This window comes from Lycorma delicatula, chromosome 6 (genome assembly GCF_047948215.1).
Source record: "Lycorma delicatula isolate Av1 chromosome 6, ASM4794821v1, whole genome shotgun sequence".
In the NCBI taxonomy this organism is placed as follows: domain Eukaryota; kingdom Metazoa; phylum Arthropoda; class Insecta; order Hemiptera; family Fulgoridae; genus Lycorma; species Lycorma delicatula.
Genome location: NC_134460.1, coordinates 161,645,143 through 161,661,981, shown reverse-complemented (window position 1 = coordinate 161,661,981; position 16,839 = coordinate 161,645,143).

The following is a 16,839-nucleotide window of genomic DNA, read 5'->3' as shown; positions in this document are numbered from 1 at the left end:
AAATTCAAATTAGAATTAAGAAAATTCTTTTGAGTATTCAAACGGTTTGCCTTCAACATTAAAATACTACTCCTGTAGCCTACATTTAACATTTGAGCATACTTTGCTACAAAATTCTTTATTTTCATTGAAAAAATAAAAAATTTCCTTCGTCAATAAGTAGGTATCCTATTGGGAAGTTCTTGGTCAAATAAGTAGTCGTAGTGTGCTGGAGTCCATCCTGCAGAAAATAGAACTCTAATGTTGTAGTTCCCCTAAAGTCTGTATATATTATCCCTCAGGATGTTAAGATACTTTTGTTGGTCTACAGTACAACTCATAAAAAATAATAGGTCTAACAATAAATTTACATGAAAGGCCTATTCAAACTAATAGCATATTGATTCAACTGTACCTTTATTGTTACATCAGGGTTCTTCTTGAGTATACAGACAATTATATATACTACCAAAAAATTTGAATGCCATCAGAGTTGAATGACCACTGATTTCCAGATCGTTTTTCTGTGTTTCCTCTTTTGGGATGTTACATAAAATATATTTGCCAAAAAGTCTGTCTTGTTCAAAACATAATTCATATTATAATTGTTCCAGGAAATCTATAGAAATAGAACTTTGTTGCATTGTGCTCAACTAAAAACTACAGCACTGTGTTAATGCCGAAGGCAAATTATTTGAATATTTAAACAGGATTATATTTCACACAATTGAAAATGTTCCAAACTATTTGTAATAGTAAAGAAAGTGATGTTTTATATTATTCAGTTTTATGTTATAATTATCAGAAATAAATTAATCTGCCCTTGGAAATAAGGATATGTATAAAGGGGAGTTTAATACACATCAACACTAAAAATAAGCAATATGTTTAATGAGTTTAAGATTTTAATAATTGGTTTCTAAATATTTATTAGTTGAAGGGGTCAGTTTTAATGATTTTTCCCATTGATCTATGCATTTCTTTTGGTAAAAAAAAGCCATTTTCCTGTTTGATAAAAGTAGCATTTAAACAGTTAAAAGAAACCCTGAAACATAAACATAAAAATAAATTCTTTGCTGTAGTAGTAGAAAAAAGGGAAAGTTAGCAGTTCACTGGAATTCAGAAGATTTGGACTTTAAAACAACTTCTTGAGGTTTAATAATTATGGGATGCACATATGCTTATATGTGCATCCCATCACTTCAAACCAGATTGGTCCAACACATCACCTAGTAAACAGACGAAATGGTATTTTAATAACACCTGTGTACTTTGCATCAAGTGTGAGCACACCACCATATTTCTTTTACTTGAAAGGAACCTGAACAGTCCAAGAAATCCTATGAGAGGGTCAGCCATTCTCCAGTCTACAAAATAACCGCACAGTTATTATTTTCTTTAATAAGTATTTTGGACTAGTGGCTTAAGATTTATTGCTGGAGAAATTAAACCGTGTGTCCAGTCACACACCCAAAGAGGAAATATTTTATGCCATAAAGGCCCGATCGGTCAGTTTGGTTGGTAAGCACAGTTTCTTGTAGGTCATATGATCTTGATTCCTGGCAAGAGTATGGTTTTTTCACTTATTTTCCTCATTAATTTGTGCGAGCTACTTGCCTGAGGTCATAATGATGTAAACCTATATACATTTTTAATATGTACATATATACATTCAAACGCAAATATCATTAATTCAAACTGTGAATTTGTCTTTAATTGCCACGTTCCTGTTTTATTACTTAAATCCACAAAATAGTATAAACAAATAATTGTTAGTGAATCTACTTGTAGTTCCGCTTATATAAACTACATTGTTCTGCAAAACATTTTTCTTGTACTTGCAATTATTATTCCATATATTTGAAGTTAATTCTGTAATTAATAAATCTTGTTTCACAAAAATATTACTGTTAATATTTTACGTATAATATCATATCTAAATTTATTAGATTTTGGAAAGAAGTGCTTCTATTAAAAAGGTTTTATCATGCAATCTAATGACAGTAGTGATAGGTGGTTTACTAGAACCAAGATTAGGTAATAATCTGTAAAAAACAGCATAAATTTTGATGTGAATTTAATAAAATAAATAGAAGGCTTCAAATTCCAGTATTTGAATCCATCAACATTGACATCTCTTCTTATTCGATTCACTAGTAAGAGGGGGTTAGAATTCACATGCATGTAACCACACATTGTGGAACCCTGTATTAGATTATAAACAGTGATGTAGTTTTATGGAATAGGTCCCTGATTTACAGCGAATAATCTTTCACAGTCTTAGAAAAATATTATATCAGGTGTTCTAAACACTGTTACTGAGGGTTCAATTCATTTCCCTTTGAAGGCAATATGACTGAATAGCTTATTTATTTTTTTTCTATAAAATTACTTATTTATCTGTTTGTTATATTTAATTGTTTTTGTTTGTAATAAACTCTGTATAATTTACTGTAAGTGATATTTATAGTAGATAGCATTTTATTTAATAAAATATTCATGCTGGTGTGTTATGATTAAAAAATTAATTGACCGATAAGTTGTTATGATGCATTTATTATTTTTTTACAGTCCTGTAAAGTAGCATTGTATTTAAATTATCAACTGCTTGTAAATGATTCATCAAACCGTGATGTTTTATTATTGCATATTTATGTATCACTTGTCTTCCTTTGTGTGTTTATTTTGTTTTACTTTGTTCATTCTCCTAAAATAACTACTCTACAGTCGTGTACGTTTTTACCGTTCCTTGGTATGAGTATTTATGGCATGGTATGGTATATATAAATTCATATGTTTTTGATTGTTCCAGTCTAACCTATCCCACTCTTTATAAAAGTAATATGTTGCAAATAATAATAATGGAACATTAGATGAATCATATTTTAAGTTGTTGTTAATGAATATCTTCAATATTCAGTTAAGCAGTTCTAGTTTGATAAATTAGAGAAAAAAAGGTTTCATATGAATTCAGTCCAATGTATTTTTTTTTGTATATATGTTTAAATTGGAATGAAAAATAAATAATTAAAAAACTTCAATAATTAGTATACAATGACCAAGTAGAAATGAGTTGACATATGTATCTCACAAATACGTTTGATGAATGTATGATGTTTAATGTGTTCACATTAGCATGTGAAGGAGTGATATAAAGTTGAGAGATTTTTAGCATAATAAATTAATATTAGTCAAAATAGTGAATATGTTATTACGATTTCTTTTGTTTGCGTGCAAGTATTTATGTGTGTGTATTATTTATGTTTATTATTTTATTATTGTGGTTATTAAAATGTATGTAGTTGCACATAATGTAACATTCATATATATGTATATATATTTATAATATTTTTTAAAAGTGTGTGCAATTACAGGCATACATAAGATATGTTCAAAAAAGAAACTAAACTTCATAAATAATGCGCTAATAGTCCCAACAATTTGTAGGGGAGATTATCAACCGTGATCTACAAAGAGTAAGCAGCATGCTAATTTTATCATCCTGTGTTTTTGCACATATTTAAGCTGAAATTTTACTGTTGAAATGTATTGTACTATTCTTTATGAATAACTGAATTTATCAATAGTGTTTAAATATTAAATTTTTTGTTAAGTTTGGTTAAATATTCTTTGAAAAGTTTTTGAAATAAGTTATTAACGATCAGAAAATTGACTATTTGAAGAGTACAGATCAAGGATGGTTGATGATCAATGGTTGCCGACACTGCAAGCTTCATTTCATTCTAGGAGAGCTCTTTGGATCATATTAACGTTATTCTAATATAAAAATGAATTGTTTTTAGATTAAAGTTAGCTTCTTACAACTTGAATTAACATGAAAAGAGATCACTTTGGCATCACGTTAAAATTTTATCTTCCAGATTTGATGGACCCAGTTATTCTTAGTGTAGAAAATCCATTTCTTTTAAGGTATTCTTTATCTTATATTTTTGTAAGACTCTGGACCAACATTAAATGAATAAAGATAAATTTTAAAAAAATAAATAAAAAAATTTTATTTATTCAAAGAATCGTGAAGAAATCTCTAGAAAAATTTAAAATTACATGAATTGAGTAGAAACAATTTTTACCATTTTGTATGTACATAAAAAAAAATTACATCTGTACTGTTGTAATATATTTTCCAGGCTAATTGATCGAAGTAGTTATTTTGTTTTGTTGTTTCTAAGGTTGATGGTAAATTGAACGATGCTTGCCTTGAAATCCCTCCTTGCTTGACAGTCGGCTACATACCTGATTACAAATCGACCATTTCTTTACTTGCACAAATTATTTTTATTTTCTATAAATAGGGGTCTAGCCTACCTGCGTTACAGAAAGTACAAGGATTACCTCTAAAATGAAAGCTATGTTAATCCCCAGAAAATATTTCATTGTTGCACCGGTGTACTTTTGTATGAAGTTTAGTTGTATTTTTTAACATCCTTATTTTATTATTAGCGCAATGTACTATAATGATTATAATAGATAATTATGAAAAAATAATGACAATTATATTATAATATATATATGAAACGGTTGCATTATAATATAATGTATTATATATATTATAACATTTCTTTTTCCTTAATTTTTTCTTTTGTTGAAACCAGCATTTTTATACATAGATTGTGTAATATTGTTATATTTTCATACCTTTAAATTTTAACATAACGTACTGTAAATAATTCATTGCATAGAGTTGTAATGTAATTATATTATAAACAATATATTAATATAAATGTCAAAACTCTTATTTTTGTTATTTTTTTATATATTGTATACATACAATATATATTGTGTACATATATACAAGTACTGTATTATTATTACTATTATATAAAATAATAATTATGATAATACTTTATTTCGTTTTTCTACAGAATATTTCTATATCCTCTTTCCTTATTTTTACTTCTTGAATGTTACATTACACAATAGAAAGGAAGTGTTTGTAAAGATTAATCCTGTACTCGTATATTTCTCAATGATTTGAAGTCATTTTAGTTAATTTCAGGTACACATATCTTTACTCTTTAAACCTCTCTCTGACCACTTGACCGCTTGATTGTCCAGATACAGGTAGAGCAAGGTTGTTTCTCAGCTTCTGTTCTAAGATTGATTTTTGGCAGAAAAACACTTATTTGTAGCATGCATATTTTAAGCTGGTTATTGCAAGAAATTGATTTAACACTTGACATGCAGTTGTAATACTTCTTGGAAGGACAGAAGCCTGATGTCTGGAAGACAAGTCATCATTCACTGTTTTGCTACCCCTGATCCTCTTCCATTCTTTGGATTCTTAAATGAGATGTGATGCTGCAGTAATAATAAAACAGTATACATTACTATACAATAATAATTATCAGATTTTTAGTGATAAGTTTAAGGACTTAAAATTTTATTTATGATAAAATCTCACTAGAATCTCTCCAGTTTATTACATTTGAGTGAATTCAGAACACATTTTAAATGTGAACGCATGTTAAAAAAGAGAGATATTTCATTTTAATATTTTAAATTGCCTTTATAAGATCATTGAACAGAATGAACTGCACATCCAACTAATCCTGTAAACGGTGAATAAATTTTATGTGTTTGATATTCTTAATTCAAATTTAAGCTGAATTTTAAGACTAATTCAAACAAATATAGTATTCACTTTTTATAGTAAATTGATATCCTATCAGACAGTATTCATACCGCTTTAATAACAAAGACTGTTAAAATTTGTAAACTGTAGTTAAAACAAAATAAAGATGAGCTAACTTTTACTGGGTCTGGTTGTAGGTAGCTTTTTCTCTGTTTAAAAAACAATACTTATTACCATTCACATTGGTGGTTCCCCCACTGGCTGTCTGTAGCATTCACTTGCCTTGTCACCTCCTCTATGACCAGACACTCCTACTCCATGTGATAGTCTACAAGTTACTGCGAAAACGGTGTTGTGCTTTCGCTATACAATATATGTGTATGTTATGAAATATACAGAACTTACACTGTGAGCTTACTGTTGTGCTTTCGCTATACAATATATGTGTATGTTATGAAATATACAGAACTTACACTGTGAGCTTACTGTTTTGCAGGTTGTGTGTGAGAGAATGTGTGTTTATGAAATGAGATCCTGTGGCAGGGACTGTATGCTGCACATGCAACATGCTATCAATGATAATGAGTATAGTGCTTATAGTTATAATTAAGCAGTAACTTTAATATTGTAAAACAAATGAATGAAGTTATAAAATTTGATACTTCTAGGAAGGTCTTATGAGTAAGTAAGATTTTATTTCATGAAAAGTTACCAGCAGTCCTGCTTTTGAGATGATCTGTAAGAGATATAATAAGAAGGAACATATTTTCATTAACTAATTTTATTAGTGCTAGCAGTAATAATATTTGCAGTGTATTGATGTAATTTTAGCTTAAATTAAATCTACAAGATAAGCATCAATAAGAAACATAAGCATTATGTTTATGTTTATTATTTAAATATATAAGCAGCGATTTTTAGGCTCAAATACTTTTTTAAGTAAGTACACAAATTTAACATATAAAATTGAATAAAATAATCTTCAGATCAAGAAGACAGCAATCACAGCCAAAATAGTTTATTATATTATAAAATTATATTTAAAAAAAAAAATTAATGATGGAAGATGTTTGCGAGTACTGACTGTTCAAGAAATAATTTTTAACTATACATTAATTGCATGCTTTTCAGATTCAAAGGCAAGTATCATAGTATAGCATATTTAGTTAGCATAATTTCCTCTCAAGGTTCTTTCTTTAAATAGTAATCAATTTATTTGGTTTTATTCAAGTTAGCTTAAAAAGTTTGGTTATTAATTTGCAAGTAATCCCACAAAGAATATATAGTACTTGCTGAAATCTTAATAAATTCTGCCAAAGTTATGACCACTATTCAGGAATTAATCATTTACGGGGTAATTGGTGAAACATGTTAAGTATATAAGAATACACATATGTAGGCTAAAAACATGACAATGAATTTTAGCCTAAATTTTTAATTTAGTTATTTTTATTAAAACCATTAAATGTAAGTATTATTTAATATAAAAGAAAGGTGTAAAATGAAAATAATTGATTACACAGTGGTTAGATTTTGAGAATTTTTAAGCTGAATCAGAATGTGGTATACAAGTATTCAGACATGATTAAATTATGCTACATGTGTTAGCCATCTAAATGTATTAACTGTTGTGGCAAACATTACTGATTTGACTTCGGCTGTATGTCCGGCACAGTAGGTCAGCCCCCCTGGTCAGATCTTTAATTTTTTTATTTTGTTTATACTGCCTGCCTCAAATTCCCAGGGCAGGAAAGAGTCCGGCTATGCCGTCCCCAGCCCCAACCCCAGGAGGCCTCAGTAAGAGATTATTCATTTTTGGAATTGTCTTCAAATCATACAGTAATTGTTTCAGGTGCTTCAGCCTTATTGATGTTAGATTTTTTGTGGATTAGGTTATTGAACTTGTTTTGAAATTAAGAATTATTTAAGATGTAAGCAACCGTGTGTGAAAAGAAAGAGTGATGGTTTAAATTTCTGAAATAAATAAGTGACAAGTAATCATGCATGTCTCTTAAGTAGGGCTAAAGCTGAGGAAATCATTGTAGAAGATAATGTAATTTTATGGCTAGCACTGAGTGTATAGGTGGTTTTAAATAAAGAAATGAGACATCATTCTTTTATAAGAAGAGGAAGTGGGAGTGTAAGTGTAATTAATATATTGTTGTAACTTGACTTTTTTTTACAATGACAATTATATTTGTAAATTGACTACAAAGTTTTTTCAAGAAGTTTATCAATTCTAATTGTTCTAATCTTGGGTAGTTAAAACTGGCTCTTTAAAACCATTTTGAAGGAATGCATACTGTTTCAACAGAATTTTTTCCCAGAAGAAACAAAATTTAACAGAGACTCTCTGCTCTTTATGATCACCAACTGCAAAAATCACATAATACATTTAACAAGCTCCAAAAAAAGCTGATACAGTATGTCTTGTGAATAGTACAGAACAGTGCTACTTAACACGCGCTGCCGCAGAATACTGTAAATGATTTCAAAATTTAGTATGTTAACACAATTATACGATTCAATAAGTGAATAATTGAGTTTGCATAAGTATAGAGTGAGCGTAAAAAACAGATTCCAGTTATTTTTTATCTTAAATGAATACCTTTATTAAGTGTAAAGCGTAGTGCATGTGCTTGTTCACAAGCATTGTCTTTAGTGAAATTCTCCATACTGCAGGCCTTATATAATAATTGTAGCATCACATTCATTCAGTTTGGAGATATATTACAAACTTACCTGCTATACCAATTCCATTTTATTTTTACTATGTTTATTTTATTCATTAGGACATTTTATTTATTTATACTTTTGGTTCACATTTTTGACAATAGTGCTACTTAAATCAATACTTGCATTATGTTGTACTTTTTTACAATTTAGTTCATTAAAACCCATTTTATGAATTTGATCAGTATGTGCGAAATATAGTAGAAATTTATAGTCTTATAATTATGATTAATGTAGTTGATATGATCAATTATGAATTTCTTAGATTACACCAGCTTTATGTAGAGTTTAACACTGTGCCTTTAGGTCAGTTTTATATATAGAAGTTCTGTTACATTACTCGAACACGAAATATATTTAAAGTCCTCACAGAGAAATGTAGAAGAGGGATCATATTTTCTTATTTTACTCAATTCATGATTTGGGGTCAGGAGATCAGTTTGTACCGTTGGGTGTATTGGGGGGGGGGGGGGGGTTAGTCTGGGACTAACAGGAAATCAGAAAAACTGATCCTTTTTATAACCGTCTCTGTGAGGACTTTGCTAGTGGTGGAGTTGGATTCACTTTTGCATCTGAGGTTGCTCAGCAGGTGTCGCGTTGTGGGTAATGCAGACGGTGGTCCTCCTGCCGTTCGAAAGTGGCTCGTGTACGGAGGTTGAATTCCAAAAAAGATTAACTGAAATGCTTCACATAGTATAGCGTATTCCTACAATGAGCACATGAATAATTTCTACACGATTCAACATTTCACAAAGCACAATACATGCTCAGGATTTCGTACTTATCATGCTCAGAAAGTTGAACACCTTAAGCTTGGTGAACATGTCGGACAACTGCAGTTTTATCAAAGGGTTAACGATAATTACCACTTAATGCCGCTAATTTTTTCTATTAGTACTTAACTTTTTTTTTATATCACCACATAGGCTTGAAGCTTATGCATGGGATATGGAAATGGAATTATGTGGCGAATGAAAATTGCCACGCCTAACCGGGATTCAAACCCAGGATCTCTAAATTAAAGGCTGAGATGCTACCACTTCGCCATAGAGATCGTTGGAGTGGTATTTTCCTTTACTGCAGCCAGAAATTAGGTTTGATGTCACCCTAATACAATTTTTTTTATTAGACAAAAGAAAAAACAGAAAAATAAATCCATTCTGCTTATTATTTGATAAAAATTATACTAAAACATATTTCCCAAACGGCTATTGTTTTGTAACGTAACAGAATAGGATACATTAATTGTTAATTTATACCATCCAGTACTACTTATGACTAACTTGTGTCTCATGTATGCTTATAACTAGGTTGCACACTGCTGCAAGAGGTAACAATCTACCATTACTTTATTTAAAAGTGCTTTCTATAAATTTCCCAAATAACATGGCGTGGAATGCGCATTGTTCTCGATATGGCTATGCCGTTTTCAAGAATGATTTTTATTTTTGTATAAGATCTACAATTATTTGATTATGGTACCTTGTGTGAATACTGTGTGGGAAGTGCTCATTTTCCAAATAAGCAGTAGACAGTTTTAGAATTTTATTATAATATTTTCTTATTACCATAATTATCTAAATTGCTATTAGGATTTTGCTTTTGTTTTGATATCAGGGGAGGGTAAATTTTTGGGTCCTAGTTAGTAGCTGCAACTTCTTACTATGGCTGTGTAGAGAATTCTGGGCAAAATTGTAGACTAACCCAGTGGTTAGATTGTCGTTTCTTACTACTCATCTCTTTCCTTATCCTTGATCTTCTTCCCCATTATTGGTTTTGTGGGTGTAGGTCTGAGCTTATGAGAGATTACATGTTGCGATTTCTAGAACTTGAAGAGCCACTACATCCTTGATAAGTGGGCTGGCTATGTACTAACTTAGGTACTCATTTTTCCTTTCTAGTGGCTACATAATAGACCTGATTGTTGAAATTCTCATAGTTTCTCCTGAAAAAGGATTACAAGCATGTATGAAGAGTGTTTGTGCAAGTAGCGTTATGGAGTGTTAAGTTTTTAGTTGTCTTTAGTTTTTAGTAGTAGTAATTTTAGACTGTCATTAAGTTTTTTCTAAAGCTTCATTTCAGTTTTTTTTAAATTGAGTACTTTTATCTTTAATAAAAGTAATAAACGTATTCTGGATCGTTTTATTCAATACAACACATTATAAGAGTGGCCTACTACAGACTCATTGTGCCATCCTAACTTGACTGGAAGAGTTTAGTTTAATCCAGCTAATCAAGATTATGGTGTTTTTGAAAGGATTCAAAAACCAATTTTTTTTTAGTAATAATTGATTGTTTTAATTACTTTTGTTATCCCAATCTACTACTTCTGTCTTCTTGGAGAGGTACTTAATGGTTTAAGATTTTCTGTTGTAACTCCCAATTTGTACTTTACGAGGCCTGCACATGTTTAATAGATTATTAGAAACAAAAGAACCACTAATTTCGACTATCGCTTTGGTGAATCCTATTCTAAATAATATTTCATTTGATGAGTGGACAGTTATAGCTGAAATGTGCATTTTATTTTTTGAAATGATTATTATTTTGAGATGATTTTTGAAACAGTGACAGTTTTTTGAGAACTTATTTTAATAGTTATTTTTTTGTTTATTGGGAGCGATGACAAGGCATGTACTTAACATTAAATCTTCTACTCTAGATAAAGTGCAACATAGATTTAAGGATGTTGAAAATAATATTTTGCTTGAAAACATGCTATTAGATCCTCGCTTTAAAAAACAAGGCTTTAAAGATGAAGCATCTTACCAAAATGCTTACACTGGTATGTACATACTTACACTGGTATAAACTGGTATGTACATGTAATGCACTTTGGTCTAGTGTACCAAATGTGCATTACAAATGTGGTCAGTTATAGCTGAAATGTGCATTTTATTTTTTGAAATGATTATTATTTTGAGATGATTTTTGAAACAGTGACAGTTTTTTGAGAACTTATTTTAATAGTTATTTTTTTGTTTATTGGGAGCGATGACAAGGCATGTACTTAACATTAAATCTTCTACTCTAGATAAAGTGCAACATAGATTTAAGGATGTTGAAAATAATATTTTGCTTGAAAACATGCTATTAGATCCTCGCTTTAAAAAACAAGGCTTTAAAGATGAAGCATCTTACCAAAATGCTTACACTGGTATGTACATACTTACACTGGTATAAACTGGTATGTACATGTAATGCACTTTGGTCTAGTGTACCGTTTCTAAATAAATTCAAACTTTTCTAAACTTAACAATTTTATTATTTAAACATACAATATAGACTAAATCAGAATTTTATTTAAATATCAAGTAAAAATCTGTATGTTATTAAATACCAATAAATTAGCTAACAAATGGTACACAAAAACATCTGCGGATGCCTTCATTTATTATATCTTGTCCAACTATACAATAGGCAACTGTGGTTGTTAATTTATCAAAAACATGACTATGACAAAAAATTATAATTTTTAGTTATTACAGTCTATTAATCTTGACATCAGTGAGAAACAATGTAGAAAAGTATCAAATATTTGGTGTAGCCCTAGCAAGAGGGCTACACCTGTCTTTTAAAACTGTCTGTGAAGAGTGATACTTTCAACCAAATATTCAAGAAGTATATTTCACAGGCTAGTAAAATATTTCTTGGAAAATTCCAGAAAATTTCCACTTATGGGATGTACGCAATAAATTAATACCTGCAATGAAGGTAAAATGAACAAAGTTCAGCTACCTTAAAACTGAAAACATTAGCACCAATGTTTTCAAAATTGTGCTAATATCCAAGAAAGAATATTATCTCAGAATAACAATAAAAAACAAATTATAATAAACCATTATTTGAAATATAATATTATTATAACATTATTTGAAATAATTCCAGTAAATAAATAGACACATTAATGCACTAATTGAATTTATTTTATATTTATAAAATTGATACTTATACAGCATATTACAATATTACTGCCTCTACCATCAAATAAATTCTTTAGTATCCATTAATATTATTTTAATGAACCAACTTTAAAAAATTCAAATTTGGGTAGTTTTCAGCACTATACCTGATAATGGTGTGGAAAGACTACGTATCACTTTTTCATAGGTAAAGATTCAATATCTTCTTTACTGTGCGAATTATTTGCTTTTTAACTATGAAGATTTACACTTAATTTTAAATAGTTTTTGTAGCCAAATGAGTACTTGGTTATATGAAGAATTTAATTTTTTTATAGCTGTAAAAAGGCATATGGTGGAAAGTCAATGACAGAATGATTATGTAGAAAGTCTTGTTTCAGTAATCTGTTTTATTTATACACTGATGATAAAACAGGATGAAAAATCAAAAATCAATCTCTAGAAATGATTTGCAATTGGCTAGTTCAAATTACAGGATTTAGTGGTAAACAGAAGTACATTTATCTACTGATACAGCCACTAAAGAGGTTGCAATTATTAACAAGGAGTTTATAATTTAACTGTTACATACGAGGGCTGTTTTTTTTCAAACTCTGATCATGCATCTAAGTAAACAAGAGATAAGCAGGGGCCAGGTCTGCATGTCATGCAATTGTGCGGCATCCTCACAACAACCTCTGCCATTGCTGGCTCCACTGCATCAGTCTCAGCCGAGTTATGAGCCATGTTCAATTGAACATGGCTGTTATGATCGATAATCCTGCCATCACAGAATGAGCCTAGTGTATGGTGACCACTTTATGAGTAATGATAGTGTACAGGAACGATGCAAAATTTAAATTAGAACTAATAGACGTCCATGACAAAGGTGGGCAAGTCTGTTGCTGTCGCTGCTGTAGACCTGATTGAGCATGTTGATTATCATAACTTTCTGCAGAAATTTCAAGGTCTTCTTTATACACAAATGTGACAACCGGAAACTGTGTATACACTGGGTCCCAAAATGCAGTGAATGGTGTCAGCCTTAATGTTTCTCATGCGTTATGATAATGAAGTCTATCGTTAATGGCAATGAGACTTGGATCCAGTATGGCAATCCAAAAACCAAAGAACAGTCTAGGCAGTGGATTTACACTTCTCCAAACAAGCCAAAAAGTTCAAACAGAACTGAGCAACAGGAAAACAATGGTTACAGTTTTTGGGATGAATTTTCAACAACCCTAATACATCATGAAGTAAAAATTGAATACAGTTATGATGTTGACGGCATGAGACATTCTGATCCCTGATGATTTCAGTTAAGTACTCCAGTACTTCATTTTTGTACATTGCGCTAAGACTTATGAAACCACAGCATTTTCTTCTATCATCAATTGTGTATACATATTCATTCATATTCTATTATCATTTGATCTGTCAATTGAAATGTGGTCTTTTGTAATCTTGTAATTATATTTTTTAACTTTTTGTTTGATTTATATATATTAAATATTCTTCTTGTTAAATTTGTATATTAATTGTTTTCTTGGTATAACTTCACTTTCAGAACTATCTGAAAGGGTGAGTATTCTTACCACTTATTGAACTGTATCTGGTGAATTTAAATTTGTTAATAATAATATAAATATCATTTTATTATAATAATTATTTAATTTTGTATATTATATGTTGACTCAGAATAACTGATCTTAATTTTAAATATGTTGCCTTTTGTTGTTATCATAATAGTGTTTGCTTATTTAAAAATAAATCTTAAATTAATAAATACATGTAATAAACTTTTAGCATTACATACATATTACAGCATTACTGTAAATAATAAATAAAATACTATTTTATATCTTACAAAAGTACCCCAAACTAATAAAATTAATACAGGTCTTAATAATAATAATATTATAGGTCTTCATGTTTTTATTAAAATAAAAAAATCAGAAAAGTATCAAAATATTACATTACTTGAAACTTTTTTTAAAAATATGATCTTTCTTAACATAATATAGTAGTATTAACACATTTAAGCAGATTCAAATTATGATCCGTATTCAACTCTTATACCCCCACCGATCTGATATATACACATCTTTAAAGGTATGGTATATTTAAATTTTTTTAAATTTAAATTTGGGCTGAGGGAAACAGTACAATTTCCAAATTCATTATCTTGTTTAATCAGCTTCTTTGGTAGGATATCAACTGGTATCATCTTCATTACAATTTTGCTGGTGATCCCCATACAGCATTTTGAATGCCTAAACAAAGAAAAAAAATGAAAAATTAGATAACATATGGTGGCAAATAAACATTATAACCACCAGCTCTATTAAATTTCAATTAATAAAATAGAGAAAAAGAACTGAATTTTTTTAATTGTGTTTGCATTTCAGTGAAAATTCTGAAACAACATAAAAAAAAATTCATGAAACTGCAATATGAAATATAAAATGCTGCTTGCAAATAACATGGAAATTCTTCCAAAGCATCTTTTGGAGGTATAACTTCTTTCAGGAGTTACATGTAGAGCTAGTTTCAATGGTATCCCTCTTAAACAAGTAATACATTCAATCTGTTTGTTCAGTGTATTTATCATAAGTACAATTGAGTTGATAAACTTTAATTGATATCTTCAATTTTATGTATAAAATATGAAAAATAAAATGTGATCCTGTTGTTTATGGTACAAGTGTGTGAATTTGTGAAGAGGTTTGTTCCAAAAAAGATATTGGTGTCAGTTTGCTGTCAGATCTTGGGTACTTGTTTCTAGTTTTTTGAAAGCGATATAAAATTTGTTGAACATGTTTCATAAAATATTGGTAAATTGTATAACAATCGGTCAATGTATGTTAACAAAATGTATTGTCTGTCACTAGGAATGGTTTTATATTTTGTTCTATATTTTATGCAACATGATTTGTATATAATTTTTTTGAACAAAAATTAATTTCTCAATGCCAAGCTTATTTTATTTTTTGAAAAAAAAAATTAGTTTGATTTCTCCAACCGGTTTCAGCAACTGGTGGGTCTGGGTGTGTGTACAGATTATAGCAACTGAGATCACTGGTATGGCTTTCCAGGCCTGATGTTGTGCAATGTAAGCGTAAGTGTACTGGTAAACATATGTAATCTTGAGCACTTAGGTTAACTGCTACTGAGATGTACGGTTAATTGAAACCTAACCACTAAAAAACACCAGCATTCACAGTCTAGCATTCAAATCCATATAAGCCTTTACAAGGACTCAAACCTAAGAACTCCTGACTTCAAAAATCAGCTGATTTTGCTAAGATGAATTTAACCACTAGACTAACCTTGAAGGTTAATTACAAAAAAATGAGCAACATACAAAGTATCTAAAGAAATGAACACAAATAGAATAAAATCTGCAAGAATTGAAAAAAGATGGAAAGATCAGGGCTCGCTTTCTCTTTAAAAAGTCTTGTTTAGTATAATGGGAGAAAATTTGCAATTTCCATTTTAACCCTTTAAACTCTCACTCTCTCTCACTCTCTCTCTCACTCTCTCTCTCTCTCTCTCTCTCTCTATATATATATATATATATATATATATATATATATATATATATATAAAATCATAACAAATTTTGTTCTCTCAAATGGAATACAATAAATATCAGGTTACGTAATACAATCACATTATAGAGAACACAGAAAAGTATTGCAATACTAAAATGTTTCAATTAGAAATATAAGCCTTTAAAATGTCATTATGTTTAAATGTCTTGTTAAAACAAAAAAAAAAAAAAAATACTGTGAAGAAAAAGTTGCTATATAACCTAATCTATGATCTGTAACATTTTTCAAAACTTGAGAGTGAAACCATCCAAATTTAGTTTTTGAATTAATCGAATAAGAAAAATTTAAATCGAGTAATAAGGATTTTCAATACAATCTTGCATTAAATCAAGCAATTTTCACGATATATTGCAGATTTAGACCTCCCTTGTTTTTATTTATTCTTAAAATTGTTGTTTCTTCAAAGCATTAAATTACTCCTATGACAGGTACACTTCAAAATAGAAATATAAAAATTTAAACAGAATGGTCACAAATAGGAAATATAGCACTGAAAACAAGTCATGCATGCCGCTCGCTGTACACCTTAAACTATCCCCAAAGCCATTCATCATTAAGAATGATGAGTGTGAAAATGATAACTGAACAAAAGGAAACACTAATTCTATTAAGTAACAAGACAACAATTGCTCAAGAAAACCTAATAATGTAAACATTTCCACTACAATGATCTTTGATCATTATTTAAACCTTAAATCAGCTGATTAACTTATTTTAATTTATTTATTTGGGTACTATTAAATTTATTTATTTAATTTATTATTTAAATGAATACATTATTTAATTTCATGATGTTATATCATAAGTGAAAAAAAATATCACTTATCAAAAAATAAGTCATCATGACTGGTATTGCCATTTTAACTTATTTCTTGCCCCCATTAAAAGAGAAATTTTCATCTCACATGCCAAATATTTATCTGAATTTTATTCTTACAAAGAAATAGATATGTAAGATTGATTTAATTGAATTTAAAGGCCAATTATTCTGAAAAAAATGGCCATTATTATATAGTAA